Source organism: Mercenaria mercenaria, chromosome 5 (assembly GCF_021730395.1).
Source record: "Mercenaria mercenaria strain notata chromosome 5, MADL_Memer_1, whole genome shotgun sequence".
Lineage (NCBI taxonomy): Eukaryota > Metazoa > Mollusca > Bivalvia > Venerida > Veneridae > Mercenaria > Mercenaria mercenaria.
Window position 1 is genome coordinate 89,847,283 of NC_069365.1, and position 11,355 is coordinate 89,858,637.

Consider the following 11,355-nt stretch of genomic DNA (forward strand, 5'->3'; position numbering starts at 1 on the left):
TGAGGGCTTACCTGTAATAGGGCCACGTGCGCCTCCTGCTAGTTGACCGAAATGCCCTCGAGTGTCACCATGTGGTCCCCTTTCTTGCACAAATTTCTGACTGCTTGAAGAACTTTGAAAAAACGGCTGTCGTCCTAAACTGTCCTCGCCCAATGAGTTGAGACAATAAACTAGGAGTGTTGTCTATTTTGTGCGCGGAAAAACAATTGTCGTTTTCCCTTGACATAATGGTAGAAAAGAAAACTTTATGTGCGACATCTACCTGTTCAGACCATCGAATGAAAAACATTATATAAATCCATATAGCACGAAAACTTCGTGAATACACTTGACTGACCACTATCACGGTGGTCAGTCTAACATATCTCGGTACGGCATACGACCGTCAATAAATATATTTATTAATCGTGTTGCTCGAAATGTGTTAAAGGTTTGTTATTGTATAGAATAATACTGTATGTTACGTTTACATGTATTGGAGCCAAACAAATTGAAATTAGGCCACAGAAAAGACTGAATCGACATTATTTTAATTATTTTGCTTTATAAATTGTGAAAACGTCTACCGTTTCACATTTTCGTAAAATTGTCTATGTTTTCAACTTTCCAATAGTAGAGAACATATAGGTATGTCCATAAGATAAAAGACATGATGCCTTAAAGGAACAACATTTCGCAAAATGAATTTCTAAAAGCTGAATCTGTAACTACACGTATTCAGGTCTACGTACAAGACGTTGAATTATACGCGTGCCATTTTTACTTTTGACAAACCAAAATGTACTCTCAAATTTGAAAATGCTCTTATTCATTCGAACGACATAAAATGATCATTAGTTTTTTCCATAGATAGAATTTAATCAGTAACTGTAGTAAATACAGACACAAACGTTTTCATAGTTTTGAAAAAAAAAATCAATAAAACATCTTGAAACGTTCACAAAAATATTGTTCTCATTGTAACAAACTTTGTAGAACTATTTTAAAATTAGCGAAATGACAGCTACAATGCCCGGTTCCATGTTGCTAAAGACAGGAGCAATACAAAAGACACCGTTGACATACGATTTTAGTTATATTCATTGGCAATAAAACATGTATCCAATGAAAGGCCGGATAAGTTATCTATACAAGTTTTATTATGTTACTGATATTGTAAGTATATAACATGCATACGTGAATTACCCTGTCCAATTTTATACACATCTACGCAAACGCGGGTAACATCTGTTTTTTTTTTTAATTGTAAATGCAAGTTTTTGTTATTTTAGTAGAAACATTTATTGCATGTACTTTGCAGTGAGTGATGTCAAAATGGTTAGGATCTCTGACCTTCAGAAAAATGAGTTTAATTTCCAGAAATGTTTCTGAGAGCAACTTCAGTGGTGTTTCGGATATCAAAAAAAACCTTTTGTCTGTCCATCTTGATCAAAAGTAGCATTGAAGGAGTAATCCTGAAAAAAAGAAAGTTTCAACATTATGTAGAAAAATGTGTTTTCATATCAATCATGCCAGTATAATAGCATTTTTCCAAAACAGATTAATAGCATGGACAAAAAGCGATTTGAGTCAAGGATTTACAAAGTGACAAACTTTATAAACCTAAAATGTCGACATACTAAACTTTGACGATATGTTCAATTGACAAAATTCATCAAACGTACAGCTGACAAGTAAGCATTGAGTAATTACTTTTAAACATTTTGAATATAGCTTTTGCCATCCTCTGGTGTACTATTGGCTGAAGCTCTAAATCTGATTGAACTTTGAAATAATTGATGATGTATTTACCAGCTCTTGGATACAGGAAGCAATTAGCCATCGCATGCCTGCTCATTTTATTCGAACTTGATATTTATTAATAGTTTAAGAGCGGGTTTTAACATTTTGTAATACAAGAGAGCTAGATGGTATTTCTAAAAAAACACAATAGTTGCATCTTACACCTGGGAAATGGATGCAAATAGCAGAAAAATAAATGTAGAGATTATATGATGCAGGAGAATGCAACATGTTATACAGTTTTAGCAGTAATTGGTGATTCACTTGCAATGCAAACAAAAACAGCTGCAGAAATTAATTTTCTTTTACAGATCGGTCCTGCCAAGCTGAATCGTAATTGGATTTAATTTTAGCTTAAAGAACAATTTTCCGCAAGCAATTATGCAAAATTTGAAAAAAAATGGCTCATTATTGATTGCATGCATTTCAATTAGATACACGCGTGCGTACACACAAGTTGAATATGACATCTGCATTGAACAATTTTAAATCCCCATTTTACATTATCTCTCGGCAAGAAATATGTTAGACAAATAAAAAAATTGACCTTTCTTGAAATATAGCATAATACTCTAAAACTGCATACGTCAACCTGAAGAAGCAATAAACAATGTGTTTTAAAGCGCACACAGCAAATCATGCCCTGAAAATATCTAGTCCTAACAAAAGCTACAACTATCTAAGTAAATATTCGAATTAAGTCCTCTTTTATGCTTGACATCGTAGTAATTTAATAAAAACGCTGCTTAAGAAACGCATGTTATTTGCATTTGTTATCAAAAATTAATGTAATTAATGTTAATAGATATATTGTAATTACATTTACAATATTAAACGAAAACACTTTAAAAATGAAATATTAAATATTCAGCTTAACGAAGTCGCCTCGCATTTGGACTTAAAATTGTCCGTTCTTATGGCTCATTTAGTCCGTTTTTTATTATCTAATTACAGAATTCCGTTTTAACCGGTGCAAGGCGCATAAGAGTGCCACGCATTTCACTACTACTCATGTATGAACCAACTTTTTTGTGGCGGTCTCTTTAATTTTTTAGTAAAAATAGAGAGACTGCTAGTGGTTGCTTTGTTATGTTGTATCTTTCTAAAAGGTATCATTTTAGGTTTGATTTTGATGAATATGCCTTTAAGATATTTTACAATTAAAAATTTGCGAATACATTGAGTAAAAACTGATCGTGTAGAACAATTAGAATAGATATATACCTTAGAGATTTTTCATTCATAAATAAAAAGTCTTACCGTATCACATTCAGTGTTCTGCTTCTGTTTTGTTTCAACCACTAGAGGTGGACCTAGAAAACAAAATTGGTAAATTTGAAATTTCTGTTTATTCGTATTTCACTACATACAACAAAGACAAAATAATAAAACTACTGATGTTTAAATTATCACTGTAACATACATATGTTATCAACGAAAATATAAATCACGTGTAATGATACGTACCGAAATAGTTAAGTGTTACTGCTTATAAGATACAAATAGAGACAAGAACACTCGCAATCAAATGGATGAGTACAAAAAACACAGATAAATTTAATATTTCTTGCCACATAATCTTTAAACTGTAATATAACTAACTAAGCTTAGGGTAGATAGGTTCGACATTAAATCTGAATCAATATCAATCAAGATATATTTGCAGGTTATAGAATTCCAATTTTTCTTACAGATGAAGCCAAACAGTTGGTAGTGGTTTAATTAATCAAAGCCGAACAATAAAAACTTTCTCTTTGGATAGTCAGGATAAATAAGCTTCCCGGCGCACTTAATGAAACGCTGTGATGTAAATTAATTAACTGAAATAAATCACAGCAGAGCTTTAGCATTTCATTTAAGCTATCTGAACGATGAGTGTATTATACAACTTCATGATGGAGCGCCATTTTTGTCCATTTTCTTCCTACCTCTTATCATCATAGTACGTACATAAGCCTAGATCAGTACGCAAATTTAAAAACACAACCACGTCTTGTCAAAACATGTTTCGCTTTAATAAGCTTCTTCACTTTTGAGATTTGAGATAATGAATCTGCTGTTTTATCCTGTCTGAGTCCTTTCTTTACTTTACATTAGACACTTTTCTACGTTTAATCGAAATGAACCAAGAAACATTACAGGAACCTTTTCTAATATAGACGAAGCTTTCTTTATACATTAATGTAATTAGTAATGTGAAACAAGTAAAGATAGTGAAACTAAATGATAATTAAATTAAAATTATAGTTACCAGGTTGATTTAGATTGAAAAAAGCAAACTGATTAAATGCTTTTCATTATTTATTAAATTCTTTGAAAACCTACACATCATTTTTGTTGAAGATCCCTTGGAAGTTTAAAGCACAAGCAAGGAAAGAATGACTGTGACTAACTGCAGACCTGGAGCACCTGTATTAATTACAGACTCCGGTATATACCGGATTCAAGCAATTTGAATGAGAAGTATCTTTAATGTATATATTTTATAACCATGGTAATACTAACCCTAACCTTTAGTAAGTATATTATACATTATTATACACCAAATGTGTGCGGACATGCAATAATTTGCGTATTTTTGTCGTGCGCTCCGATTGAAAATCACTTCCGGACATGTGCAGAAGACCCCAGGGTGTAAGATGGATTTTTCCAGCACCGGTAACAATACCGGAAATCCCCGTCTGGTATGCAAGAAAATGTTTTTAAAGTGCACCGGTAACGAGTAAAAATGTAATCAATGGAAAATTGCCGTTAGCTAACAAAGTCAATACGCCGATAACCAGTACTCGGACTATGCTATTGTTATAGTTCCAGTTCACGTAATGTAGTCGGACAGAGAATAAGGGTACACTGTCTAGCTACAGATACTGCTGTTAGAGCGAAATGGTAGAGTGTCTGCCTTAGGTGTGAGAGGTCCTGGGTTCGAGTCCCCGTTCTAGCTTAAATATTTGCGTTATGTTCCGCATGTATTTGAAGGTTATCGGACTGTTCCAGATGTTCTTTGTTTTTGCGAACAGTGTAATGGATCATTGTTTAGCAATCCAGATCACTGTTGAATGTAAATTGAATACACCCAAATAGAGAATATCCAATATGTCATGTCCCTTTGATGTTTCTGCTCTACATGTCCAACAGGAGTGACATTTCCTTTATCACAAAAGTTTCTTTTATATGAAAATATTAAATCCTCATAACTATACACTTTTGGTAAAAATATTGTAAATATATCTATTTTTGAGAAATATATAGTCATTTGCCAAACGAGTCTGCTACTGCGTTTTATCCTTCTAAAGGATCTCCTCTATGACCTGTACAACGTGCGAGTCAAGAAAACAGAAATGTGTTATATAGATTAACCAGCAGATGGATTTGCATAATGCAATACAAATGACGGCACATGTCCTTGCATATAAAAAACATTTTTTATCGCGCAGAAATTTTGACAAAGTGATAAACAACAAGTAAGTAAATCAAAATATTTACATTCACCCTATCCTTCTCCATTGAAACTTTTGACGTTCATTTCGTATGAACAGCAAAAGGAAAGGCACGAAAGTTACGTCATCGCTGCTTAGTGATAACCGACCGCTGTTTTGACGACGTCCGCGTATAGTCAGGGAGAACGTTCTTTAGATGACGTCGCAGTTGTTCCGTCTGGTGAACAGAATGGCCGGGAAGCTGATTTTAATGTTAAATGCTACAAATTATATTCAATGTATAATATTATATAGTTTACAAATGGAAAGGAAATATAATGTAAATATAAGAAATGAAACCATTTTTTTTCGGTGTTCATGCGAAATGAACGACAGAATAGGATCGGCAAATTAAACATGAATCGCTTACTGAGTAAAATGGTACACTAACCTTGTTATCTATCTAAAATGGTGCCACACATGTCTGATAAATGAAAAATATTGCTCAGTATTTCTTTAGAGAGAAATACAGTAATTTCAAACTGAAACTGGGTTTCTGTCGCTTTATATGATGGTAAAGTTGTTTTCATACATTTAAAGACTCAATGAATATGAAAGGCAAAACATTTTCCCTTGTGACGAAATAGCCCTATGTATTCATAGAAAAGTTGTAAACACTTTTCAGGAAATGAGCTACTAAGATGTTGCTACTAGACGCGGAGTCATTGATACAAAGTGACGTAAATTATGACGCCATGCTAAATGTAGGTAACGAAGCGAAATGCTATTATTATATTGCTTGTTTAACAGAAAATTAAATGACTAAATGACGAAGGACAGCGTCGCTGTCTAGGTCAGCTGACCGTCATGGACTGTCGATATACCTTTAGAGAAACTATCCGTACATCTAAAAGAAATACAGGGTGAATTTAGCGTTGTTTCAGCGGATTTTGCAGTTTCTTTATGATGAACTTGTGTTTTTGTAGCCCAACAGCAATTTTGGGACTATTTGGTGAAATACTTATAATCTCTAATAATTTCCAAAATGCGCACATCATGATATATGATGATACTTTTTCTAATAAGCGTGTGCAAAGTGTGAAACAAACAAGTCATTTTATGTTGCCATGCCTTCGTGTTAATTGGGTGGTACAAATATTGTTATTGCATATATTAATTCACGTCTTTACTTCAAATTTCGCATGATTATGCACATTACAAAAGATACATATGCCCATACATCTCATTAGCGTAGCTTGAGCCGTTTTTGATTTACAGACACTTTCCACATATAGCACTAGGTCATCCCAAATAAAATATGTAGGAACAGAACAGAACATTGGAAATGGTTCATCGTCATACATCATGGCATACAACATACTATAATAATTTCCTATGGTTATTATTGGAAAACGAATCAAAATGATTATTTTAACGCGACGCGAAATATTTACCTTTTGGTGGAGAATGAATAATATATTTCTATCAATTAGTTTTTACCGAACATGTTACAAGATTAAAGACTTTTACTGACGGTTTTGGCATACTTACATCAGTCTTGAAAATACGTTCCCGAGTAGGAATTATTTTTCTCACTAGGTTTATATCCAGTAACAATTCTGTTTTACTTTTTGATGTAGCTTAGACGGGAATCTATCAGAAAAATGTAACAGTTTGATATGAATCCAGTATAGCGTAGACAAGATACCTATCAGATAATTATTTTCGCATCCAAACTTGTCTTGATTTAAATACTTCGTAAATCATATAGGACTTTCATGTTACGCTGCACCAGTTTCCAATGACTTCAGGGCATTAAATAGTATGAAGTACAATTATAATAAGAAAACCAATTTCTGGGAGCTATTATGCAAACTACTTCATACCTTTTACTTTATGAAACAATCTCATAAGCTTTTGTTGACAACCAAAAATATACACGGGTAAGTTTGGCTCGTAAGATGCTTTTGACATCAGGAGTTATGACAAAAACCTTATAACTAAAATGCTAACGTGTAAATAAAAACAAATGAAGTTGTTCAGATAGTATTATTTTATATATATGTTATCTGAACACAATATATCATATATTTATTTAGTTAACAGACTTGTGCATAACCATCGAAACTAAGCTGAAGGAAAGACAATTTTCAACATTTACTCTGAATCAATATCATCAAGATGTAATTGTCGACTAAAGGACTTTATTTTCTCATTCAGCTGATGCCAGGCATTTGACAGCGATTTAATTAATCAAAGCAAAACAACGAAAGCTTTCACTTTGGGTTGTCTGTGTAAATAAGTATCTCAATGCTTCAAATAAAACACTATGGTAATTCAATTAACCGTAGTGATGGCGTTTTATTTGAAGTAGAAAAAAGATGGACAAAGGTCCAGTACGAAAAGACATGTGGATAAATATCTAATGACTTGAATATTTTTTAAAACAATTTGTTAATCATTGAGCTTTTTGTTTCGATACAGAGCACATACGGTAAGGCAGTTTGTCAGATTGGCGATGTGAATATGTATGTTCTAAAATCTTTTCACTGTACAAGTATTAATTTTGGAGGTACTTTTATTTTTTTGCGATTTTGTGCGAGAGCGCCAAAGTTATTGATCTATCGCCTATGTTATTTTCATGAGATACGAATAAAGTAGTTAACGACTACCGTTGTTTTCACTTCCTTCGAATGTAGTCTGTTTTAAAGGGAAATAACTGAGTAATATAACGGATTTGTCTTATATTCGGTCTGTACCACAGTGCAAGTAAATCTGAACCGAAAATTTTATGAAGGGATTTTGCGAGGATCAGAACACTTGCATAATGACATTTCTTGTACTAGTAAACTGTATTCTCCTTTTTCACCAAAATTTGAACTTTGACCTGTTATTCTTATTATGGTGGGTTATGGTCTAGAGCATAAAACTTTAATCAGACTTTGAAATCAACCAAACAAACTATCTGCCAAATTCAGATACGTATACAGTATTGGTACTATATAGGTCGAAAGGCCATGGTAATATGGTCAGGGACGAAAAATTGTGTTGCGACATATTCACAATTAATTACGTTGCTGGCTTATCACACAACAAACCTAATTACGCTTTACACCAGACAATTTTCTACGTTTAATCTGAATCAATCAAGATAAATTTTCCGATTACAGAAACTTATTTTCTCATACAGATGAAGCGACGGGTTTGGTGGTGATGTAATTAATCAAAGCAATACGAAAAAAGCTTTCCCCTGAATCCATCTCAGTAACGAAATACGTGTATTGGTACACTCACCGTAAATTCACAGTACTGCTAAGCTAATACAAAACTGTATTGAAGGCCAACAGGTAGGTCGATGAAGAGATTATTTGATTTTCTATGACCATCTATAGAACGAACGATATAAACGATATAAATAGAATTAAAGCCAATAAAACTGGGTTTTAAATAAATAAATTTTAAGATCAATTATATGCAAATAAAGATCAGCAAATGCAATTCCTTTTTTTTTACTTTCTCGAAAGTGCATCTAAAGTTATACGTGTTCTATTTTCGGAAGAAATAATAACTTTGTTAGTACCCTAGGCTTAAGAAACTGTCTGATACATCAGAATGTGTATAATTATTGTCTCCTTATAAGTCAACGCCATATTGTACCTGCCTTAACAGAAATATCCCTGCTGGGTTTTGGAGGTACTTTCCTCGAACATGCAGACAATTGATGAAATTAATTAAATAGGATTCTCTTGCAACTGGTACCGCTATATTTCAGCTTCTAAGAGTGATCAGAAAGTAATGACTCAAACACAAACTCAGTCGAGCCGCCGACAAAGAAAGACTCCGCGGTCTTGGACTCGATATATCCACAAATGTGTCTTAAACTGAGGTTAGGGAGTGAGGGATGTAGCAAATATCATTTCCTCTCATAAACAGAATCAAACCGGATCTGTTAATATTTAACTAGGTTGAGTACAATACACGCAAAGGATCTTCTTATATTTTTCTGTCTCTTCATTGAAAACCGGTAAACAAGGAACTCTATAGGTACAGGTTTTAACTTGCACAACTGTCAAACGCACCAAAGCAAGTGGTGTAACCCCCTATTTTATATTGATTTTCTGACGATAGGGAAGGATTTATTTTCGTGTTCATCGCAAAATGTCCTTATTCGGGTAATTAGATACACACGAATCGTCTTAATTGTATATTTAACATTTGTTGCACTCATTTGCCAGACTGAAAATATCTGGACATTTAGGTGGGAGTTTTGAATTTTAGCAATATGTAGAACTTTTAAATGCTTTAAGTTATGGTATATGTATAAATGATGATTGCAGAATGAACATTCACTATGAGAAATTTTAAGATATTTTCAATAAAGTATTTTTTATATAAATGGAACATTACAATTGTAAAAATTCGACAATATGTCGCAAATATTCTACCATTCGACCCAGTTCCAAACTTAATAGTGCGAAGTAGCCTGGAGAAAATTGCTTTACAGTAAAATATCTGGATATATCTATCCTGTTAGACTCCGTCTATGCTATATGTCATTCGTTGGTGTCCTAGAATTGTTTCGCCTTGAACTCCTCGCAAGAGTTTACTTTAACAAATAAGCAACTTTTCTCCTTGTCTAGTAAATTAGAAAGATTACATAATTTACAACATGTTTCAGTTTACGGATACTCTCTCTTTTGTAGTCCATATATTATTTGGTTTATCTCTGAATTTGTATTGTTTTTGTGCCCCCCATAAGTGGTGGGGGCATATAGATTTGCTCTTGTCCGTGCGTCCGTCCGTGCATCCGTTCGTCCTTCCGTCTGTGTGTCCGTGCGTCCGTCTGAAGTTCGTGACACGCCTAGCTCAAAAAGTATTTGATATAAATTGATGAAACTTTGCATGAGTCTTTATCATGATATAAACTTACGCACCTTCTATTTTTCGTCTGGCTCCGCCCCCTAATTTTAGAGTTATGGCCCCTGAAATAGTCAAAATTGCACATTTTCACCTTGTGACACGCCTAGCTCAGAAAGTATTTGATATAGATTCTTGAAACCTTGCATGAGTCTTAATCATGATATAAACTTGCACACCTCTTATTTTTCATCTAGGTCCGCCCCCTATTTTTAGAGTTATGGCCCCTGAAATAGTCAAAAATGCACATTTTCACCTTGTGACACGCCTAGCTCAAAAGGTATTTGATATAAATTGATGAAACCTTACATGAGTCTTAATCATGATATGAACTTACGCACCTCCTATTATTCGTCTGGCTTTGCCCCCTATTTTCAGAGTTATGGCCCCTGAAATAGTCAAAAATGCACATTTTCACCTTGTGACACGCCTAGCTCAAAAAGTATTTGATATAGATTCATGAAACCTTGCATGAGTCTTAATCATGTTATGAACTTGCGCATCTCCTATTTTCAATCTGGGTCCGCACCCTATTTCTAGAGTTATGGCCCCTGAAATTGTCAAAAATGCACATTTTCACTTTGTGACACGCCTAGCTCAAAAAGTATTTGATATAAATTGATGAAACCTTGCATGAGTCTTTATCATGATATGAACTTGCGCACCTACTATTTTTCATCTTGGTTTACCCCCTATTTCCAGAGTTATGGCCCCTGAAATAGTAAAAATGTGCACATTTTCACCTAATTATGTGCTTCACTCAGAAAGTATTTAATGTAAATTCATGAAACCTTGCTTGAGTCTTTATCATAATGTGACCTTGCACACTTGGCATTCTTCTTGAGAATTTTAGCGTTTATTACAGAGTTATGGCCCTTGAAATAGCCAAATTAGTGGACATGCTCATAGCTCAAAATGTATACGGTATAGAATAATTAATCCTTTTCATAATTTTTTTAGGCTATAAGACTGCAAACATTTGAATTATTTCCCCTTATTTGTGACAAATGTACCAGTTGGGAGGCACACCATGTGTCCTACAGACACATTCTAGTTTTTTTTTAAATATTTCTAATGAACGATATTAGTCTAACAATTCATCATTCGTATCAAATATATTGCTATTTATCTTTTTATAGATGTTTTATAACATTCTAATGTTTTATTTTTGAACCTTTTTTCGCTTTCAGCAATGAATGACACTGCAATTCCCAGAACGACAAGACCAACTTGATCAGGA

General features: G+C 33.7%; 1 long non-coding RNA gene across 1 annotated transcript; it reads right to left on the bottom strand.

The window, feature by feature from the left end:
• Positions 1–833: 833 nt before the first annotated feature.
• Positions 834–5,556, bottom strand: LOC128557514 (uncharacterized). The gene is made up of 3 exons (XR_008371202.1): positions 5,266–5,556; positions 3,043–3,095; positions 834–1,454 (listed from the first exon to the last, which is right to left on the bottom strand). It is a non-coding gene; the product is annotated as an uncharacterized LOC128557514 (long non-coding RNA).
• Between the last annotated feature and the right edge of the window lie 5,799 nt (positions 5,557–11,355).